This window comes from Serinus canaria, chromosome 1, assembly GCF_022539315.1.
Source record: "Serinus canaria isolate serCan28SL12 chromosome 1, serCan2020, whole genome shotgun sequence".
Taxonomy (NCBI): Eukaryota; Metazoa; Chordata; class Aves; order Passeriformes; family Fringillidae; genus Serinus; species Serinus canaria.
In genome coordinates, this window is record NC_066313.1 from 80,413,920 (window position 1) to 80,436,739 (window position 22,820).

The window sequence follows — 22,820 nt, forward strand, 5'->3', positions numbered from 1 at the left end:
AGCTACAGCATCAATAGCCATAGCTTGAAGAGTCACACAAATATTTTGCCCTCCATTCCAAGACAGCACTAAGCACCTGCTCAGATCTAGGACCTTGTGTATCCTCATTCTTTTTGTGGTGAACTGAAAAAAGATAAACTTCAAGTGCAGACCAGCCTCATCAGTGGCTTGTGGGAGCATGCCTCTTGAGTCTTTGTTACTGGAAGTAATCATTAGGAAAGCAAAGGTAAAATTTAACTTGCAGAGAATAAGGATTTTTTGTAGTTTTTATATAATCTTGATTGCGTTAGCATTAAAAAAATCATGTGAGTGTATATATATATATATATATATATATATATATATATATATATATAAAACAGAAGAAACTCTTATTTGGATGTTAAAATTCCCAGATAAAGAGTCTTGCAAAGGTCTTTTTCTCTCTACTGCCTATATTCAAGAGTGCCTTGAATGACAAACTCTGGTGTAGACATCTACAGTTCAAATGCCCAGAGCTAGCCAAGACAACCCCATCCCTGTCTCACAAAACCCCAACATGGGGTCTCTCCCAGGTGCCACCTTGGGTTCTGTATGGAGGTGTCCACTCCCCAGAAGCAGCTTGTGCTCTTGTGGACAGCTGGCCTTTAATAGCTTTCAGGCTAGTGGGTGTTTATAAGCTCAGTCTCAGAAATGCCTTTTAGTCAAACATATACATGCAGGCAAGGAAAACAGGTTTTTGGGCACAGAGGGGTTTGACGTGCAGAGGAGTAACCCCTGATACTCCGGGATGCCTGACTTTCAGCTGGGGACCTTCTGTGTATAGAAGTATCATACACCATATGTATATGAAATGCTTGTCCAGGCTGTAATGGATGCCACTCCTTCAAACAAACTCATTTCTTACCTTGCTCTCTTGGGCACCACAGCACTGGATTCATGATGAGAATGTTGCTCCACTGCTCTAAACCTCTTCTGTAAATGAGAGTTGTAAGGTCAAGCCATTACTCTAGGTCATTTCTGCATTTCATTACATAAGCATCACTCAACAGTGAAATGTACTTGGTCAAGTTATGCAGAAGTTTTTCTCTTCCATAGAGGTGATCAGAGTCTTCTCCTCTGGCCACCTGCGTATTCTCATTGTGAAACAGAAATCATGTGTAGGGCAGAGCATTCATTACCAAACTGCAGTGGAACTGTACTTGAAAGACTTCGAAGGAAGGAAGGAGTTAATAGTTGCAAAATAGTCATTTCCTGAGTCCTCTGGTTGGATGAGTAAAAACTTTCAACTATTTCTATTTCTTCTGTGTCATTTAAGAGGCTTTCAAGGTGCACTGTACTTCTCAGACCAGGTAAGGAGTACAGCTTTTCACTTCTAGATTGTTTATTCATAATAGTTTCTTAGAGGAGCCAGACTCAGTCAAGACTGATTTTTCTGCCTCCTATTATTTACATCTGAAGTGAGAACGAAGCTCATTGCAATCCAATAAGTACATGTGTATCTTTGTGCCAGATGATTGTGAGCTGTAGAAATAAATGAAGAACTGTAAGGCTTAATAATAGAGCAAAGATAATTAAGAAATTATGTTGTACATATTTAGAAGTCAGAATAATTACAGCAAATACTGCAGAAAAAGAGAAAGAAAGCGCATCACCAGTTTTAAGGAGTTCACTCTGCAGGAACGACTAAGAAAATAAGGAGTTCTCAGGTACAGTTTGCTTTAGTGAGGAGAGTAGTAAAAATCATAGTGTGTCTTCAGCTCTGATTTTAAAAAGAGGAAGAATAAGCTTCTACATATTGGAGACAGAAAAATAAATCAAACCCAGATAATTTTGGACTGGTTTAGTTTTAGTTGTATATCTGGACCTGATATCTATCTTTAGCTATTGCAGAGTCATGTACTGTACTCATGCAGTCTCATCCTGAGACTACTCCAGCGGTTTGCAACAGCTCAATATACACACAGAAGTGACGGTGGAACAATATCATAAAAAGATACAATTTCATCAGGGTCTCTTGATGCATAAAAGCTGAACTCTGACAGACAGGCACCAGAAGAAAGTCCCATAACACAGTGCACTTTAGCATACGGCATTTGTTCCTTCTTAATAGATAAGGAGAGGGATTATTTTTGTGAAAACCTTTTTGTTTTATTTAATAGTTCAGAAACAAGCACAAAATAGCCATCTGTGGGGAAGTTATTGTAACAATGTGCTGTCATTGTGTCACCATACAGAAAGGGAAATTGTACATGCCATGCTGATCCCTGAGTGAAATCATACGCTGGTATGGCATTTGTGGGTTTTTTTAAGACTCAGTTTTGGTTTTTTTTTTGCATTTGTGGGTTTTTAAGTCTTTGCTTGTTATCAGTTTTAATGTTTGGATATTGACTCCTTGAATGTTTGGTTTAAATGCTTTCTGGATTTTATACATAGTAGTCAGGAGAATCGAGTTAGGACTTTTAACAGCATTGGTTTGAATCAGACACAAAATTTCTATCCAAGTTGGGACTTAATTCCTAAATCATTTCCACTTTACTTGTGAAATTGCCGTTAGAGTAGCCATTGAACCTCTGCAATGAATTTCACCATCAAAAGACTCAATGATCCACATGAAGTTTTGTCACTGTATCTACAGATGGGGTCTTAATATGAATGTCAGCTGGTGCCAGACTTGTGCCCTGGTTTTTGCAGCTGCCCCGTGCAGGCAATCTGCTCAAGAACCCCAGTCCTCCCTTGCAAACATCTCTGTCAGATTAGAAACAACCAGAGAGCATGTCACTGTTCTGCTAGGGAAGAGGTTATGGCAGGAGTAGAAGCACTTGCATCAGCCTTAGTCTTAGTTTGAACACCAGTGCTAAGCAATTTGCTGTTCCTTTTGGGTCTGTATGGCCTTAGTTGGTAAATTCTTGCAGCCTGTGCCACAGTTTGCTGAAGGAAAGGTGGCTGAGGTGTGCCTATAGTTAGTTCTGCAGTCACATTTCCCAGTTACTGAATAGGCACAGCTCAAGGCAAAGTGCTCACCAGCTTTGTGTGGGAAGAGCAAACAGAATCCAGGCACCCCCTGTCACCAACCAACATCCTCCCCACCGCTTGTGTTTTCACCTTCTGTCTTGCAGTGTGGGTTTAGGTTCAACTCAGATGCATCTGCCCCTGCAGATAATTAGGCTTTCACTGATGACTGTTAGTGCAGAAAAGGCAGCTCAGGTGATATAAAATGTTTGCTCTCAGTGCCCTCTTTCAGCATCAGTATCTTTGTTTGATGTGGGAAGAAGGTGCACTCCTCGGCAGTGGTTACGTGTAACAGCACTGAAAACAAACAAATAGCACAAAGGTGATTCATTGTATGGCAACTTTGGTCTGCCACAGTAACTGCTGTGTTCCGGTCAAGCGGCAAGAAGGGAGAAACCCAGTCACAACTCAGCCACAAGTTACTTTGTGGTAGACTCCCCTGTCCTGCTCAAAAATGAAGGCAGACCAAGACTGTGTCACCACGCATCTAAAATACGTGCTGTGTTGTGCATTTGTATTGCCACTTACAAACTTCACACTCGCACGGTTTCCGGATAAAAAGTTGTTTTGAAACAGAAGTTCAGGGGGGTTTGCTGCTGACAACTAATGTTTGCAAAGCTTTCACTTGGACAGAAGGGAGGTTTTCTTATCAGGCATATTTTTTGACACTGGTTCCACGCTCTTCACAGCACACAAAAGGAGCTTGAAAATGTAGCTCTCCTCTGAAAAGTGACATTACAGAAATGGCATTACAGTTGGGACCTTGACTACTGCCTCCAGAACTCCTGGATGAAATGAGCTCTATTTATAATTAAATGTCTGTGGGATTGTTGTTTTTGCTTGATTATTCTTACTATGAGCTCTCAAATGGGAAAGTCAAGCTGGTGTTCCTCTTGGGCTTACTATTTATATACAGGAAATGTAGAGGGACTCAGCCTGAGAGTTAAGATTGTTACTTTAAATAGGTTTTTAATGGGTAATCTAATCCAATTTTTGGCTAAATTTAGTTGCTAATCAATCAGAAATATCCCACAGGAATCAATTTTCTACATCTTTGAATCAAGTAATGCCGGTATGATCGAGTCTCTTTTCATATATTTTTGATTGGAAGCCTTCTGTCCTTACCGAAATTTTCCATTGGTAATCTTATTTTTCAGTGTTGATGAATATTTAACTAAAGCTAAATATTAGAGAAAGAGAGAGAAAAATCTGTGTATGCTTCATGCAATAGCTCAATAATTAAATACTAGGTTTTAGCTGTCATTGATATCCTAACATAGAGATTCTCCCTTTTTGGCACACAGACTGATGAGGGTCCAAGAGTTGTTCAGGCTGGGGCCAAGGATCTGTAAGTTTGGTCATCAAGAGCTGAACATTTTTGTCATATTTTCACACTACTGCATGAAAAATTCAGGCTCAGCAGCTGGTGAATTGAAAATCCTTGCTCGCCCAGCTGCTGACTAAATCTTGAAATAAGAACAGAAATTACACCTTGCTATGGTCATGAAGAAGCAGCTAGGGCTACTTACTGTGAGATACCCTGCACCTGATTCACATCTGCACAAATGAGAAGGGAAAACAGCAAACCAACAAGAAAGTATGTGCTCTTTTATCTTCTCTTCTTCTTCAGATATCTATATTCTGAAGCATTAGTAGTCCTACACAGGTTTGTTTTACAGCTAGTGAACCATATTTTTAAGGCTGTGAAAGAAAATAGAAAATGTTATCAGTGCTTGTCACTGTCACTGTTTGTAATTATCTTTAAATATGTCCTCTTTTTTATTTTTTTTTCCCTTTAAAGATTTCTTGTTTGTTCCTTTCTGCAGATCTTACTCATAGAGGAAATCTGATCTGCTGCAGCACGGAAACATCAGCGGTGAGATGGCGAGACAAATTCCTTAGGGAGCTGCCTGTAAGTCTGGTCAACATTTAAGATGAAAAGTTTTGCATTTTCTTTGGCAGGATGTTACATGCAGAGTTTAGCTGTTTGAGGCAATTGCTGAGGCAATAAGGGAATATTCAGGAACACAAGTTTTGAGTAAGTGAGTAAGCACAAAGGCAGAAATAATCTTGTTATGATTTTTTGTTTCTTCCCTGCCCCCCCCCACCTTCTAAAAACATGATTGGTTTTTGAGACTCACTAAATCTTGCCCAATTGAAATCCTGTTCTTCAGAATCCTGGATACACTGAATAGGCCCCACTTTAGGGATACAATGGTTCAGCAGTCGAAAGCTTTGAGAATAAGCCTTTTGTACTTTTGTTGCTTCACCTTGAGACAGTCAAGCAGTGCAGGGATCAAAGGGAAATCCCCCTGGAACACAGGAAGTGGTGAGAGATAGGGAGGAAACTGTGGATAAGTCAGCAGTGAAATGGTGAGGATGAGACCAAAAAAAGGAAAACTGCTAGTACAGACTTGGGGTAGATGAGGACAGAGGGTGGGATCTGGAGAGCAGTTAACAGGAGGAAGAGAGACTTTGGGTTACAGGCTGATGATGACAAAAGTGATTTGTAGAGGACAGTAAGGTGTGATTCTTTCAGGTCTTTCCCCCAAATACTCTGGAGAAACCCCTGAAATATCCAGGTCTCAGAAACATAGAAGTAAATCTTGGAGGCAGCACAGGTGTGTCTGCACCCTCTAGTGGGCTACAGAAAATTATTTTACCCAGCAGAAAATTGCATTACACAGAATATGCTTTTACCCAGCAGTAACTTTCCATTTCATTTGCTGGGACCAGTCATATCCTGATCTTTAGCATATTTGACACACCTGTAATAACTGTTTTCAACCTCTATAATGTGATGGCTGCATCCAAAGTTCTTTTTCTGGGATGGTCTTTTGTCTGTCATAACTCCTGAGCTACACAAGAAGTTGATGGTGGCTCAGAGTTGTTTGAGGGAGTATTAGCTGATGTGAGACAAAACCATGCCAGAACTGTAACAGCCCAGGAGCTGAATTTCATGATCTGAGCACTGTTCTGGCAGTGTTAAATTTACTAATATTGACATGCTTTACATGTAGCAAAATCTCCCTTGTGCAGGTGGTTTACTCCTCAGAGTCCTAAGGGTCAACATTACAGAATAATACTTTAGCACAAAAAAAATCAATTAACAACCTATTTAGTGGGAGACCATTTCCTGTCTCATTGCTCAGCTCTCATCTACTTGCTGCTGGAGGACATATTCTGACTGAGATATAGAACTACAGGAAAAAGCAAAGCAGCTTTGTGATTTTAGTGACTGAGTAATGTTCTGGGAAATATGATTCTGCCACTAATTCTACCTGGAAGTAGATGCTGATAAAAGCTTTTGTGATGGTCACAAAAAGATCACCTTTTATAAGAAAAGGATACATGTGAAATGCCTGAAATGGAGCTAGAGTGGAACTTCAGACCTTCAGCTCTGAACAGGGAAAACTGATGCAGCCTCTGACTACTGGGGGATTACACCATAGTAGTTGCTTCTTATAACACAAGATAACAGTATTAAAGATACTTAGACACAAAAATAGAGATGATACCCATTAGCAATTATAAGAACAAATGGATTTTGACAAGACTGAGAAAGCCGGTCTGGTGCCACCAAGGAGAATGCTTAAAGAATGTCAGTGAAACTCTTTCTTCTTTGCATATACAGATACTTGCTTTACAAAAGGTCAAAGAGTAGGAAATAGTGTAAGTCCTCCTCTAGAGCACACTCCTAGGAGAAAGAATGTGGACATTCAACTCTGTTCTTTGCAAGGTATTTAAAGGCTTGTCCACCTCCTTCCTAGGTAGTGTGCTAGAACTATGGGCTGGGCTGAATTGCACCCAGCCAGTAGAAGCTGGAACAGCAAGCAAAAGAGGTCAGAAGCCTGAAATACCATTCAGCTGGAAAGCTAAAGACCATATCTCTAGTCTTGTCTTCAAAGACATTTTCACAGTAATCACTGGAGAATTCCAAAGGCCAAACTAAAGCCTAGAAACTTTAGTTCCAGGCCCTGTGCTCTTACCTGATGGCTGCCTTTGTCACTAGACTAGAGAATCTCTCGCCCTCCTTTATGGTGTTTTCATCTTTTCCTGAGTTGTTGCATTGATAATTTTTTAGTGTGCATCTCTGGTGAAAGATGGGCAGTAATCAGAAGCTTTGTGGCTAAAACAGTCTCCAGCTCAGATAATCTAGCTCCCATGGTCAGACTTGGAAGGCAGCTTAAGGCATCTATTTGCTGAAAATAACCACTGCATTATTGTTCAGACAGGGAAGGGAAGGGAAGTGTTTTTCTTCTATCAACCACCTTAAAAAATTGTAGCAAATGATATTTGGGCCCCAGAAAGAAAAGGCAACAGGCAATTTTATCAAAAGGAACTTTGGCAAAGAGGTTCAAGGTCTCCCTGTAGTTTCCCTGTGAGAAGTATGTTTCTGTGAGAATTACTATTTTTTGCCCCAGTTTTTCATGGTTTTAAGGCTCATCCTCCATCTGCACTGGATGATCTATGTGTGTGGCATGTGAAGTGTGCTGACTTCACACTGTTCCTTATCACTTTTCTGACTATTTCAGATCCCATTCTGAGACACCTAAGCCTTCACTGGTGCCTTCATCCTTCCACCCATGTGATGCTTATCTTACAGAGCTTGAAAGTCTGTTTCAAATCTGGTTTCAAGTGGTTAAGCTTTCAGAAACAGGGACCAACTCTGTGTTCCTAATTTTCAAATGCTTATTAAAAGATATCTGGATCTGACTTGCAGAGTATTGAGTACTCACAAATCTCGGTATTGTCAATAGAATGTGGCTTTGAAACAGTAACATTTTATTTAATGCCAAATGCTCTTAGAAATCAGGTCCTTGGTAAATCAGGTCCTCAGTAACTCAGGATCTTCATTAATCACATTCCTCCTTGTAATATGGGGTGAAATAATCTTTATCTTAGAGGAAGGCTGCAAATAAGAAGTTTGTAGGTGTTTCTGAAGGACTTTGATGCTGCAACACTGGATGCCATAAAAATGCCCAAAAATAAATTGTTTATTTAGTATCTAGGACAAGAGTATGGACAGTGCATTTTACATAGGGCATAGTGTCATTTATTGAACAATCAGGAGAAAAAAGTCCAAATTTTTCTGATAGGGCCTTTGTAAATTTTCTGGGAAGGCAGTGGTTCCAAGAGAAATCAAGTGGAAAAAGGCAAGCTTAAACATGTCCATTTTCAAGCCTGTGACCTGTAAAGTTTCTTGGCAACTGATTGAGTTTTGTTAGAATAGAGATAGAGAATCTTGGCTGATTTCCTGTCTTCAGCTTGTTGACTTACACCATTACACTAGTAGGATCATTCAGCTAAAAAGCAAACAGGGGAACCTGCTGATGAAATTCTGGCTCTCAGGATCTTCAGCTGTTTATTTATTCAGGCTGCTAAAGCAGTAACCTTCCTGAGATGAATGGGCATTGTGAGCATTTCAATATGAAATGAAAAGACACGACATTTTCATAAGGGACACCTTCTATTTCCCTCAGTCACATGTCTCTGCAAAGCTGTTGATCCCAGTTACACAGTGTTTAAATCCTCAGTGCACAGATCAGAGCTGCTGGGATCTTTAGAAATACACAGTTAGTCAAAAAGTTTGCAACCTATCCATGATTGCAGCTAACAGAAGTTGGCTGCTAGCACATGAATGTGAGACTGAGTTAAACAGAAGCAAGATTAAGACCTTAAGCTGGACTAAACACTGCCTTGCACATCGCAATCATCTCCTTATCAGCCCAATTTGTGACCTGAGTTTGTATATCCCTGTCACAGAACATCACTGGAACCCAGTCTTTCACATGAAGATGTGCCTTCTTGGTCACCCATTTTTCCCATGGGGCATAAATATGTCTTTAACACCTCTAAGAGGATGAAGAATGAAGTTTCCTGTTAAGTGTCTGGCTCTTGCCAGCTCAGCAATTCTCAGCAGTGCAGATACATAATCTTAAAATCCGGTGTTGGTGGATAAAATAGCCTGACAAACTCATCACTGAGGTTTTTCATAGTGAAATGCATGTTAAATGTTTGACATTTAAAACCATGTATACAGTGTGAAAATGTATACAGTTGTGAAATTTTTTTTGAGCTTTTTAAATGAAATGTTTTCTACCAACACCTCTTCTCTGAGAAACAGGACGCGGCACAGTTTCACATGTTATAGTAAGGTGATAGGTTTGCTCAACTCGTGTGTCTGTTCTGCTAATGTTTGTGGGTTGAGCACATAATCACCCCTACATGACAGGGGCAGAGATCATAGCCAATATGGATATCATTATCCATATCATTAGATCATAGCCAATATGGATATCATTAACAAATATGATTGGTCTACCCTGGGCTTGGAGATGTTTGCACTGAGTGGGGTGGATTCCCAGCACTTCCCAGTCTTCACTGCTGCAGTACTGCAAAAACCAACTGCAAACTCTCACAGCAGTGCCTGGGAATCACTTTGTTAAATGTGGAGCACCAGCATGTGGAAAGACTATTGCTGTGTCAGTTAGCAGCAGGAGAGCAGGGAGAGAAAGGAATCAATCACATTAGAGAAAAATCAGTTCCTTTGGTTGTGCCTGTTTTTCTGACTGCTCCAACTTGTCTTTGGGACTACTGTAGTAGTCATGAGTGTAGAAGGAAAAAGAGGTGGTCAGAAACAGAATTATTTAGGTAGGAGAAGACCCTCAAGGTCATCAAATCCAACCCTTAACCCAGTACTGCCAAGTCTGCCACTAAACCATATCCTAAAATGTCACATCTACACATCTTTTAAATACCTCCAGGTATGGTAACTCCACCATTTCCCTGGGCAGCCTGTTCTAATACCTGGCAGCCCTTTCTGTGAAGGAATTTTCCTATTATTCAGTCTAAATCTCCCTTGGGTTTACAGGCCAACCTGAGTCTGTTTCCTTTTTTCCTATCACTTGTTACTTGGGAGAAGAGACCAACCCCCACCTGGCTCCAACCTCCTTTCAGGTGGTTGTAGAGAGTGATAAGGTCTCCTCTTTTCTTCAGACTCAACAGGCCCAGCACCCCCAGCTGTTCTTGTGTTCCAGAATCCATTGTCCTTCTCTGTACATTCTCCAGCACCTCAATGTCTTTCTTGCCACACAGGGGCCACAAAACTGGAAATCTTTGCTGTCTTCAAAAGTGCACGTGGTCACCTGGAGATTTGACTTTCTCAGGTTTGAAATAAAAACTTCAGTGTTGCAGCTTGCCATTGCCAATGATTTTGTTGTTCACACTAATGTGCTACAGGAGCAGTAAATGCTCCCCTGCCCATACCTGCCACAGCAAAGTAAAAAAGTTCACACCCTCTATGTAGCATCAGCTTAAACTTTTCTAGTAAATCCAAAGAAAATAAGTAGGGGTATGTTCACAAAGAACCAGCCAGAAATTCAAAATGTGCCAGGTATTAGAAATAAAGGCATGCTTAAGTATTAAAAATAATTTGGTACACAGCTATGGGCCCAAGAGAACTGAATGCTAGATGCTTTCACTTCCTTCAATGGAAGATAAATATATGGTTCATTCATAAACTAGGTCTGTCACATGTTGGGTCAAGCAGGATTTGGTGTAGGATTTGCAGACTGATAAAGAAATACTTTGTCTTCTATTCTGAGCTACATTTTTCTTGTTTTGACCCCAGACAGAAAAAATGGCTAAGTGAGAGGCATTTTGAACAGTTAAGACGAGACGGTGACACTGCCCCTCAAGGAGAGATTACACCAGTATGTGTGGATCCACTGGCTCTGGAAACAGTACAAAACATTGGTCTGTTTTCTTACTATGACTTACAATGGAATAACATATAATGAATATTATCCTTATTGCCATAGCACACACCTACAAACTTCTCCAGAGTTATTATGGCCATTACACACAGGAAACCTTATGCAGTTGCACTAATCAGGGAAAGGAGCTAAAAAACATTAGGTGGAATTATAAATTTCTGAATTCCTGGCTTTCATCCAGCCAATTCACATTTTTTGAGAAAGAGAGAGGGGAGAAATATAGATTCATGTACATAGGCCAAAGATCCTTTTCAAAAAAGCTGGACAGCAGCTGGGCTCAGTGGCTCTCTGGGTTTTATTTACATTCTTGCTTCTATGTTAAGGATAAAGTGAACAAGTGTGTGATACCTGTTCTGGCTGACAGATGCCCAGGTCATTCCCTTCTGGATTCTCCTGTATTACATCCTTCCCCTACAGATGAGGCTACATGCTCACCCACAGACTTCATTTGTCTGGTAAGAAAGTGCACTGAAATATCAGAGTCTTTCACTTCTAAGTCCAAGCAGCCCAGTTGGTTTCTGTGTATAGCATTCATTGACTGACTCAGAGAAAGAATTGTCTGGCCCAGCATCTCAGTGTGGGTTCTCTCTCTTATCTCCAGTGTGCTCCACTGAGTCCTAGCCCTCACCTTCCATTTCTGCAGCCCAGTGTCACTGTGCCCCTTTACTTTCTTCTGGGAGGGAGACAATAGATTCAGGCTGAGCTTTCTGCATCGACATTATTGTCTCAGTGCTCTCCTCCTCCTCCTCCTCCAGAGAAATGTGCATTTCCTTTTTTCAGATCTGAGCCAAAGCTTAAGTCTCTTGCTGTGTAGCCATCAAAGGCATTAAAGATAAATGACTCACAGTAGTGCTGATAAATAAATATTTTGCAGACTGTTACTCACTGCCATACTGTTTCATGCAGAGTTAAATGGGATTATATAGAAGCAGAAAGCTAAGCTTGCAGTAATTAAATTTCTAAATAGTTTCAAACATCAAAATGAAATGTTTTCAATTTTATCTATTTATTTTATATTTATTTTATTCACATTTATTTCACTTATGAAATTAATTAGTCTTAAACCATCCTTAATCTAAATCCTTTCCACAACAACTCACATTGGTGAGAAATTATGCCATAGATTTTGGCAAGGCCCTACATACTGACAATTGCAAATGATAAAACTTTTTGTATACGTCTGCTAGGTGTCCTATGCATTAATTTTTTTTTTATGTGTTAGGGTTATAAAGATTGTATTGGTGCTGAACCACTACTGTCAATCATGATAAATGACAAGAGTATTTCCCCCGTGAGAAACAGCCAAATATGGTACAATTTTTTACAAACCAACAGAGCATTCTCAGATCAGAATTACAGAGTATGTAAATGTTCTTTGCAAATCAGTTTGTATCTATTTATTTGACACTGACAGTCTCAGTGTCCTTTGTGGTAAACCTCACAAAGGATTTTAATGTGCTTGTTCTGTTTTATATGATTTTGATCCACTCATTCTCAAATTAAATAACTAGATTTTAAAAAGTTGTGCTAGTCTACACTGAAAGGGTTTGGAAACCAACCTCTCTTCTCCTTTATTAGAAATAATCCCTTCACTTCATGTTTAGGTCTGGAGGATGAGAAAACTGTTCTTGTTTTTTTGGATAAAAGTGTAGTGTTTCCAGTTCTGAAGTTCTCATTGCAATTTCCACTAGTTATGAACACCCACAGCCCCAGGAAAAAAAATGAAAACACCTAGTTTGGGGCTTTTCTGAGTTGTTTATACACCGTTTAAAATGTTATCAAGTATTTCTTAACCTTTCTCTTTGCTTAAAAGCAGATTGTTTCAACCACTACTTCCTTATTTCTCCTCCCTTCCTCTTAACTCTTTAATAGAGGATCTCTGCATGTGCTTTTCTTCTTTATTTCCAGTCTGTGAATAAGTTGATCTGTGCATCCTTCTAACCAACTGGGATTATGAAAGCCAAGCAAACTTTAGGGTAGATTGTCATCAGAACAGCAAGATAGAGTTGAAGAGCTGACAACAGTTTGCTAGGAGTGGGGGGAGAGGTGGTGTCAGTCTCTTACCACTGAAAATCTTGTAGTCTTCCCATTCATCCTTCTGACAGTTTTATTTTGGCAGCCTGCATCACAGATAACATCATATTGTCACAACTCAGCGCTGAAAATGACTTGATATCTGCTGCTTTCCTCAAACCTTGTCCTTCACAGTGATGTACCCCCATAGCCACTGATAGGAGCTAGTCATGCCAGCAGTGACAGGATGTCCAAGAGATAGCTGAGGTCTCGTGCTGGCACAAGAAGGTGTGTGTGATCTTCTCCATGTATGTCCTGTGAGCCTTGTTCTGTTAAAAAAACAAGGGTTGGTCTTTGCTCTGAGGCCAGCCTGAGCCTTGTTGTAGCTCCATGAGCACAGCTTTCACTCTCACTGGAGTCCCTTCCTCTGTGTATTTCCCTGTGTAATTGCCACCCTTGGCAGAAAATGAAGTCAGTGTAAGTATGGGATCTTTCTACTGTTCTTCTCCCATTCCAGCCAAGAAGGGGAATGTGTAAAGGATCTCAGCAAGATGTAGAGCAAGTAGATACCTATACCCCTGTAGGCTGAAGCTCATCATCATGAGATCATCCATTTTTTGTTCCACTAGAAACAGCTCTACTTCACCCCTGCCTGTCACAGGGGGAAAAGATACAGGAACACTCAGCCAGGTGATTTGCAGTGAAAGCATCACACACACCTACCAAACTCACCCTCACACACTTCCACGAGCACCTTCTTTCTTCCTAGGGAATGATGCAAAAATGTGGAGTTAAACCAGGTAGCTTTTCAGTGCTGAATGTCTTTCTTAGTCTGCTGGGACAGGATATCTGTTCTCGAAGAGTTTAGCAAGACATTTTAACTCCATGATCAACAAGACTGATTGAATGGCAGTACATTCTGGAAGATCTGCCAGAGTTCTTGAACTAAAGAAAAGCAATTGGCACTGCAGCAAAAGCAGAAAAAGAAAGTATTTTAATTTGACTGCCACTGATTCTTACAATAGAGGATGAAGACCATCCATCCAGTGTGGCACTGTGCTCACCAATGATGATTTAGCTAGGAGATAAGAGATAAGAGACTCTTGCATAAGAGACTCTTCTGCAAAAGGGGCAAAATCTCAGGAGGCAGAGCAAAGCAGATGTGCATTTGTGACTCACATTGTATGCCTAGTATCAGATCTCTGCCTGTTCATATGCCTGACCTGCTTGCTGGGACCCACTGAAACCCAACACTGAAGGAGAAAAGTTCCATCACAGGTGGAATTTCCAATTTCTGATCTTTATGCTAGCACTGACAAAGGCTGTAGGAGACTAGTTGCTCTTTTGTTGTCACTGAGTGCTAAATCTCAAGACTGAGGTCTTCAGCTGCTCAGTTTTTGCTAAAGATGCTGTTATAAAAATTATGAACTCCAAGCATTAAGTCCTCAGAAGCCCATATATCCTAATACCCAGCTCAGGCTGCAGGCCTGGAATCACAGTTGAGTGGGGGAATACTGTTCCTTGTGCTGCATCAGTTTGAGAACCTAGTATAAACCATAAATTGCCAAAACAGTTATTGGAGTACATCCTCCACAGGATACAGAAGGAAGCAAGATGTCAATGCCATGTGCCCTTTAGTCCTGTGCATGCTTAGGGCACTCCCTACAGACTATGGATGTTTACCTGGCCTGATTAGAACCAAGCATTCTTGCAGAAATGCATTTATCAAATGTTATTTATCTACAAGTTGTCTTTACTCCTGCAGCTGATTTTGTTCCAGGTTGCATGGTACCACTGCAATATAAATTCCACAGGTGAGAAAAACAAACTCTAGCATTTGTTTAGTACTAGAGAGGAGAAGACATCCAAAATGCAGTTCCTATTTCAATTTAATTTATACATTTTCTGTGAATCAACTAATAGAAAATCCTATTGCTTGATGGGGGGGTGGGGAGGGGGGTAGATTTAAATATTCTCACTCTGAAGAGAGAAATAAATTCATATCTCCCACTTCCCCATTGTGTGATATTTAGGAAGTGTGAATAGTACTCTTTTTGCTGGTTTGGATACTTATGGGTTTCATGAGATAAGACAGAGGCAAACATCTCACTGAGATGATTTCAGGGCTAATACATGGTTGTATCTAGAGATCTCCTTGAAATCCTCCACAAAGGGTGTGGAGGCTTTCACACATCTCCTCTGAAGCTTTCTCAGAGACTAAGGTGTTTCTGTCTAGCTTTCTTGCTGCTCAGTGTCCTGGTTTCCTGAATTTCATGGTAAAATGCCTAATTATGAGCTGATAAGGTGGGGACATCTCAGATGGGGCCATGGAATCTCCTTGGCAGGCAGGTGGAAAAACTTCCATTTCTACAACCTGAGGCAGAGTAGGTGTGGATGGTGGTGCACTGGGCTCTCTCTGTGGGTTTGCATTTTGTTTTAACTCCCCTAGGTTCTTGCTGCTCTCCTGTGTCTCTTTTCTTTTTTTTTTTTTTTTCCTTGTGATTGAGCAAATCTAACCACAATCTCTTTTTACACCCAGTTTCTAAAGAAAGTCTTATGCCTGGTTTTCAGCTGAACTGTTGCTTCAGTAGTAACAAGAACAAGACAGCAGAAATCTAGTATACAAAATAATACATTGATTCTGTAAGATGAGGCATTCAGGCATTTGAGAACCAGAGAATCTTACAGTACCCTGCAGTTTGTAGGGATTTTTCATCTTAGGATATTATTACATTATTATAATTCATGCAAAAAAAAATCACTACCTCTAAAGAAATACTTATTTTATTTTGACAATTGATTTAGGAAGTCTCATTATATCATCAGTTAAAGTTCAAGGAAGTGCTCAATTTCAAAACTGCTCAATTTCTTTTTTTTTTAATGTTCTTCTTATAACTCTTGTAGTATTTACAAAGCAAGACACTAATATTCCTTGAGCCATCAGCAGCAAGGAAACTTAGTTGTGCAAAAAATATCAGTATTGTTTAAAGAAAAAATTATATGAGATTAGGAAAATTACTTTTCAGAAGCCAGTGAGCAAGTGAGAGAGAGCACTGGAATTTAAGATGTTCTGCTTATCATCCTCGAGAACACAGTCTTGCCAGCTCTTGCCAATCCAGTCAGCCCTCAGAAGAGAGCTGATTCTTAATCATCTACCTCTTGTAATTGCAGTGAGGCAAAAGAGATGCAAAGAGATGCAAAGAAGTCATTAACATTTTCATCTCCTTATTTCATCTCCTTATGGCTCTCTGCAGGAAGGACAATGAGGAAGCTCACTGTGAGTGCTGCCTTCAGTCCACTTCATCCCAGCACTTTAGAAGTGGTTTTGGAGTGCCAAATCCTTTTACACAGTGCAGTAAGGAGCCTCCTGACTCTAATCTAGAAAGTCATATTGCTTTGGATATTGTGGCATTGTGACATACTGGTCAAAGTATTGTTGCTACATTCTCACTGACAGTTTTGGCAGCAGGAGACAAGTTTGCATTTGCTGCTTTTGCAGAAGCATACAGGGAAACTTGTCAGGAATGCCACTGCTGAGGACTGAGTCATAAAATATTTGGATGGCTTTTGAGGACTTAAGGTAAAATTAGCATATTTTCCAAATATTGCTTTGCATCAGGTGTGTAAAGAAATGGGAAAAAAAAAAAAAAAAACAGAAAGAACTAGTATTAATACAAATGACAATGGCAAGGAGTTGGCATGTGATGCGACCTCAAAATAGGCAACTAATATAAACACTTGTTCAGACTAAAAAAGTACTCTGTCTTGTGATTAGTGTGAACATTTCAAAATATTTCCTGTTGTGATTGTATAACCTTTAAATGAAAGGATAAGTTTGAGCTGGTCTTCTCTTTCTGCTGGTCTTGGTAAAAAGAGGGATTTCTTTTACATTAAAGAAACAGGGAAACAAAACTAAAAGACAAGCCTTGAGGGTTTTGTGTAGGTTAGTTTACATCATGTTACATCATGTAACAGAAGGCTCTAAAAGTTATCAACCTATGCAGTACAAGCACAAGTAACTTCTATATGTAGTTTACACTACATCTAAGAAGCATCTGTAGAGATGGTGTGGGAGTAGGGGAGGGCTGAACTGAGGAAACTGCTTTTGAAAGTTGTTTTTTTCTGTGTGCAATTTTTTTTAAAGAATTTCAGAGAATGGAAAGAGGAACCTACACTGAGAAGCTAGGCCCAACTTGTAAAAAACTTTCCCCGCAGTGTGTGGTGAAACATCTTTTATCACTGCACTAGCATCTTTAGTATGTTGGCACCATGGTTTGCTTACCTGCATGGACAGATGGATGGATGGGGCTAGAAGGGGTTCTGAGAATTTATTTTGTTTTTCCAGACTCTTCTATGAAAATGTAATGCACAACCTTTATTAAACCACAATCCTCAAGAAAATTGATTTATTTTAAAACTTAAAACACCTTTCCTTTTCTTTCTCTCTCTTTCTCTGTATATTTGTATGATGATAAGGCAATGTAAGAGAGAGAAACACACAGAGAAGAAGAAAGGAAACTAAAGTTGCTTTCCTGAAAAGTATTGCCTTTAGGTTTTTATAAAAGTCTTTCTGAGATGTTGAAATAGAAAGGACACAGGTCTGTTTCTTTCAGTTTCCTGAAAAAGCTCCAAAACACTGGCATTTTCCTTCATTTGCTTGCCAAACCACATTAAACCCCTCTGCAGGCTGCAGACAGCTCAGTGGCTGTCACAAGCACGGGTGACTTCACCTGGCATATCCCACCAGGCTCTCCTCTGCTGAGCTGATGCCACACAGAGATGCTGGCTGGATGCCAGGTGCACATGCAGAAATGGGCCAAGGTTCCAGGGGATTTCAGCAGGGCTGGGGAGAACATGGACTCTTGGCAGCTCTGCAGGAAAACCCCATGAAGGCTCTGAGCCCCTGAACTTCTCAAGAGCAAGCATGAGTAACGAGTCCCACAACAGAGCTGGGAACAAAGCAATAGTAAAAAATAGATAACCTCCACTGTTCTCAGAAAGAGAAGTGAAAAAGTAGTTGGTGCTAATGTTTCTTCACTGTGAGCTGGGGAGCGGGCTGCGTTTTCAAAAGACCTATCCCATCTCTACTCCCAGGTAGCTGAGGGCATCCTTGGGGTTCCAGAAGAGAAGGTGGCTTCTGGGATGGCTGGGATCACACCTCAGCCACTGCCAAAGCATCAGGTGTCTGCCAGCAAAGGAGCTTCCAGCAGCAATTCTCCTTCACGATCTGTGGCACCACAACAGAGTGAAAAAGAGAACCAAAACCTTTTGACAGGGAAGCCCTCATGAGAGTACAGGTTTCAAGATTGCCATTTGCTAAAAATTCTCAGTTAAAGAGTTCAAATTGTAGAAACTTATCTGCAATAGTCTACAGGCCAAAGCTCTTTGGTGTCTCAGCTGGGAATGGGAGACCCAGGTGAGTGCTCCTGCTGCTGCTGTGGACACTCAGATGGCCACGGCCTGAGCCGAAAGCTGCTAATCCTCATCTTGTGGGAACCTCTTCACTGGGTCTTGAACAGCTGATTTGTAATGATCCTGAAGGAACATGGCCCATTTTGGCAGGGCTGTATCAGTGTGTGCCTTGGCCATACCATTCCTAGTAGTCACTTGCTGTCATCAGACTTCTCAGATGCCTAAATTAGGTCAGATTCCCAGCTGAAAACCAGGGCAATCAGCCTCAGCATTTTTACACTTTTCATTTAACTGATTTTTTATGTATCTGGGTTTTTTTGTGGCTCACTGTTTTATGTGATGTGCTTCAACTGCACATCACATAAAACAGTGAGCCACAAACTGCAACTGTTTGTCTGGTTCCTTCTGAGACTTTATTAACACCTTTTCCTGTCCTTTTTACTAAGTTTGCAGGAGATTTAATACCATTCCCACCACCATAGACATGTCATCCTGAACTATACAGTTTTCTGTGCCAGTTGGCTCTCTCTAATTTTTAGTTTAAAAGCTATAACATTCATTTTCACTAACAGAAAATTGCCCTATTTTAGTTTAGGTCAAACCATATTTTCTTTATGGCACCGTCTGCGCCAAACATCTCCTTTATTTTTAAGTGCATTCATATAATTTTTCTACACATCTGCTCTCAAGTTACACACAAAAAGTGCAGGAATGAGGTAATATTTCAGAGCACGTCACTTAGAGATCTCTAGGGCTCTTCACAGCCCAAATTTTGTCTCCAAAGAACTGTCTCCTAGTGCTCTACTGTTATATGTAACTTATTGAAGCATAACGGTACCAGTTACCAAAATTGCCTTAGAGCAGAGTCTAGCTGGGTGTTGGATGGTGCTACAGAACTGGGAGGAGTGGCTGACACACCAGGGTGCTGAGCTGTCAGCCTGCAAAGCCTGGACTGGCTCCCCACTCAAACCAGCTGCAGAACATTTGACTTCTGCCTGTGATTTTTTCATAGGTAGCATTCAATATAATAATGTATCAGCATATATCTGACTTTATTTAGGGCACTTACATTGGCTTCTGCAGCAGGAACTTTGACTTCCTGTCTCACCTGTACTTGAGGATCATATCAAGAGGAGTGAAGCTGATGTGGTTTCATGGGTGCTATTCCTGTTCTAGCTATTTGTATTATCATGGTGACAAAGATACTGGACTAAAGATGAAGCTTTTCTCAGAAATCTTCCTTTTTCTCCCATTTCGTAATCTCTGCTTCTTGTATGTTACTGGTCATACCTCTAACTGGTATCAGATTGCCAAGCTGAGGAGAAGTCAAGAAAAAAAGTGTTAAGTCTCAGAGAAAGTAATAATTATGTTGACTCTTTGCTCCTCCTTTTTGTGCATATATGATGCTGCTTTTAAAACTAGGTGATATCTGCTCCTGTAGTCTGTTTTTTCTGAGGTTCCTGTTCCCTGTGCACTGTGCCTTTGGGGAGATGAGCTCTGCACTGTTCAGGCACTTGTGAGTCCATGTTGTGCCCTGTGCCAGCCACAAGCAGCACAGCTGCAGTTAATGATACTCAATATAAGCTGTGATAAGCATAAGCACAGCTGTGAAGTTAATGATACTCAACATAAGCTTTTGCAGAGAAACCAATTTTCAGTTCTTTCCACATATGAACAAAGTGATTTTGCACAAGCTGAAAAACAATGATCTTGCTTCTACCTATGAAGCAAAGAGCTCCGAGGTGCTGTGCATACAACACCCAGACCTGCCTCAAGACTTCACTGTGAGCTGCATGAATACCAGACCTACAGGGCTGCTCCTGAGAGAAATGCTTCCTGGTCATGCCATTGGGCCTCCATAGATGATATCATCATAATTAAAAGGCAGAATCAGCCATGACTGTAGCTTGAATACCATTGAATGGCGATAACAATTTGTTAAAAAAATGAAGAAACTTTCTCCAGCAGAGGACCACAACCACTTATATGTGACCATATACACAAGGAACTGAATCACTCTGGAAAAATACAGCTCATACATAGCTCAGTAGGACAATTCAGGGTTCCCGTTCGATCTGTGATGATAAGCAGTAAAAGAAACTGGGCAAAGGAAAGAGTGACAGTGCAAGGTTTCTCATGGAGATGACCTGAGGTGTGCCCCAACCAGTCCCTTCAGGCCAAGTTGGAAAGGAAGCATTGTCCAAAGTCCTAGGGAATGAGCTCATGTTTCCCACTGCCTTGGATTGCCTACATTTCTGCCTCCTAGCCCTTTGTCAGCCCAGGCACACCTCTCCTCCTGAAATTTATGCAGTCACCTATTTTCAGTGGGTATGGGCAAGAGGTACAGGAGAATGGCTGAATGCAATATCAGTTCCAGTCATACCAAAGTGCGTCCAGCAGCCTGGTTTTGTATCAAAGCCTTCCAGTAAGATGTGCAGTTTGACAGGAAGAGAGGCTCATTCTTTCTGTATATCTAGCTCCTCTTACCCTTTTGGGAGCAGAGAATAAGATATGCAAGAAGCTGCTCAGTGCGCATCACTTTAGCTCCTACAGAGCCCCTGGTCTCGTATTTTTTAGCCAAGACTGTTTTCCCTAGCACTGATGGGAGAATTAATGGGAGAATTACTCCAAACTGACATGAAAATCAGGAGAATACCCAGTTTGCAGGAGTTCACTGACAGAACATTGCTGAAGGCACCTGGGGGGGAGAGCAGTGGTCAGTCCATTCTGTGGTCTGCCAGTAAGGGCTAAATGATATGTGCTGAGCAAGTACTGCAGCAGGAACACAGGACAAAAAAAAATTTATTCTGAGTCTTTATGGTCATGTAAAACTGAGTGTAGGCTTTGACACACAGGTGGAAGAAGATGGATACAGGTAAAACTATGCATTTGATCCTATTCTGTGCCAATTCATTTTCACACCAAAGCTGACCTGGTCATTTAAAAGTAGCAGCTGAGTGATCCAAGTGTGAAAGGGGGTCAGTTGTGTTTTAGTGAACTAGCTCAGATTCTGACAGATTCCAGGCAACTGTGGGCATCCAGGAAATCAGGATCCGAATCAACAGGATGTTTAAAACAGGCTGGAATCAGCTTCAAACACCTGCATTTACTGTGGAAATGACTACAGATGCAAATACTGCAGTCACTGGAGATCTGCCCAGTACAGTAAACATTTTCCAACTCACCCTAAAATATATAATTAGATTTCTATGGATGATAAATCCATATTTGTAGCAAAGACCAGGCAGGAAAGGTCACCTATACCCAAATCCTGCCACTTAGTACTACTGCTGTGGAAAGAGTTTTGCCTATTCATATAGATCTTAATTAATAGGAGGAACAGCAATTCATCCTGTGTGTTTACCAGTCACCAGTTGTTATGGATCCAGCACAGGCTTTTTGGGACACATCTATTTATTCAGGGGCTTGAAAGATGAATCTACTGAGAGCAACTAGTGGAAGCAGTGGAAAAAGGCCCGTCTGAAAGCAGCTTACACACTCAAGCAAGTCATTTGATACACCCCTACAAATATTGCTTCCAATTTCTGGCCCAAATATGTTATATGGCAGTTCAAATTACTCTACACTGTTTGCTCAAAACATTTCCCAAATGCCACACCAAATTATCCTTTCAGGTACTCCTGCAGAACTTTGTGGCCTGTCCTGTTTATGGGCTCAAGCAGAAACTAAATTGTTTATCAGCTACAGACTGTCATATCCTTAGTGCAAGAATGAAAAAACCCCCCTAACCTGAGGTTCTTTTTTTTTTGTTTTTTTTTGTTTTGGTTTTTTCTTTCTAAATTTTTATCTCTGAAGATAATCTTCAAGAGCACACAGCAACTCTACCTCAATTCCTTTGTGGACTGATCAGGAAAGGAAACATTTGAAGAGAGCTTCACAGAAAACAGAGGTGAAAAGATAGAAAGTAGAGATTTCAAACAGAATATATCTATACACATGTGCTTTTATGTGTGTATACTTATATACATTTGTTTGCTGCAAAATGCCAGTTGGAGCACACAGACTCAGTGTAAGACCACCAAGTCTCTGAATATTGAAGGATTATCTGTTAGGAATCTGTCATATTGTCTACCAAAATTGCCTTGTGCCAATAAACTGTTAAATTCTTTTCCTGGAATTTGAGGTCAAAAGGGAAATGATTGATTACACTTTTTCCTCTGACTCTCACAAGAGCTATGTGAGGCAATTACTTGTAGAGGGAAGTAGTTGATGACCAGAAGCCATTGTCTGTCAATCCTAGATGCAGACAATATTTAAAACTTAAAGTTTGAAAGGAAACCAGTTCATGTGTTGTTTAAATTTCAACTAGATCAGGAAATTTCATCAAAGTTGTATAAAAACATGTGTCTTCATCTTGCCATACCTCAAGGCCAAGGTACCTGCAGGAGTGCCCTCTGGCACAGGATAACTCCACACTATGCAGGATGTCTGCCAGAGGAGTTAAAGGGAGACTTACAAGCTGATTGTTCATGGCCCTGCACCATCTGACAAACCCTGTGGTGCATTTAAGTGAAGGTTCCTTGCCAGGAATCAGCAGTTTCAGGATGGCATGAAACTCTTCCTCTCTGTGCAAGAGAGCATGGTTTCACCCGGAGGAAAATTACC

At 40.7% G+C, this 22,820-nt stretch overlaps 1 protein-coding gene across 3 annotated transcripts in view; it reads left to right on the forward strand.

Annotated features, from left to right (window-relative positions):
- The first annotated feature begins 1,225 nt into the window (after positions 1 to 1,225).
- Positions 1,226 to 22,820, forward strand: part of P2RY8 (P2Y receptor family member 8) — a 33,132-nt gene continuing 11,537 nt past the window's right edge. Inside the window, exons 1-3 of one of the 3 annotated variants that reach the window (XR_007777023.1) lie at positions 1,226 to 1,331; positions 4,818 to 4,903; positions 10,090 to 10,164. The gene's annotated coding sequence lies outside the window, so the exon portion shown is untranslated. Of the gene's footprint in view, positions 1,332 to 4,817; positions 4,904 to 10,089; positions 10,165 to 22,010; positions 22,105 to 22,820 lie in introns of those variants that run through there. The other 2 variants (XM_050971780.1, XM_009085355.4) reach the window with 2 other exon arrangements.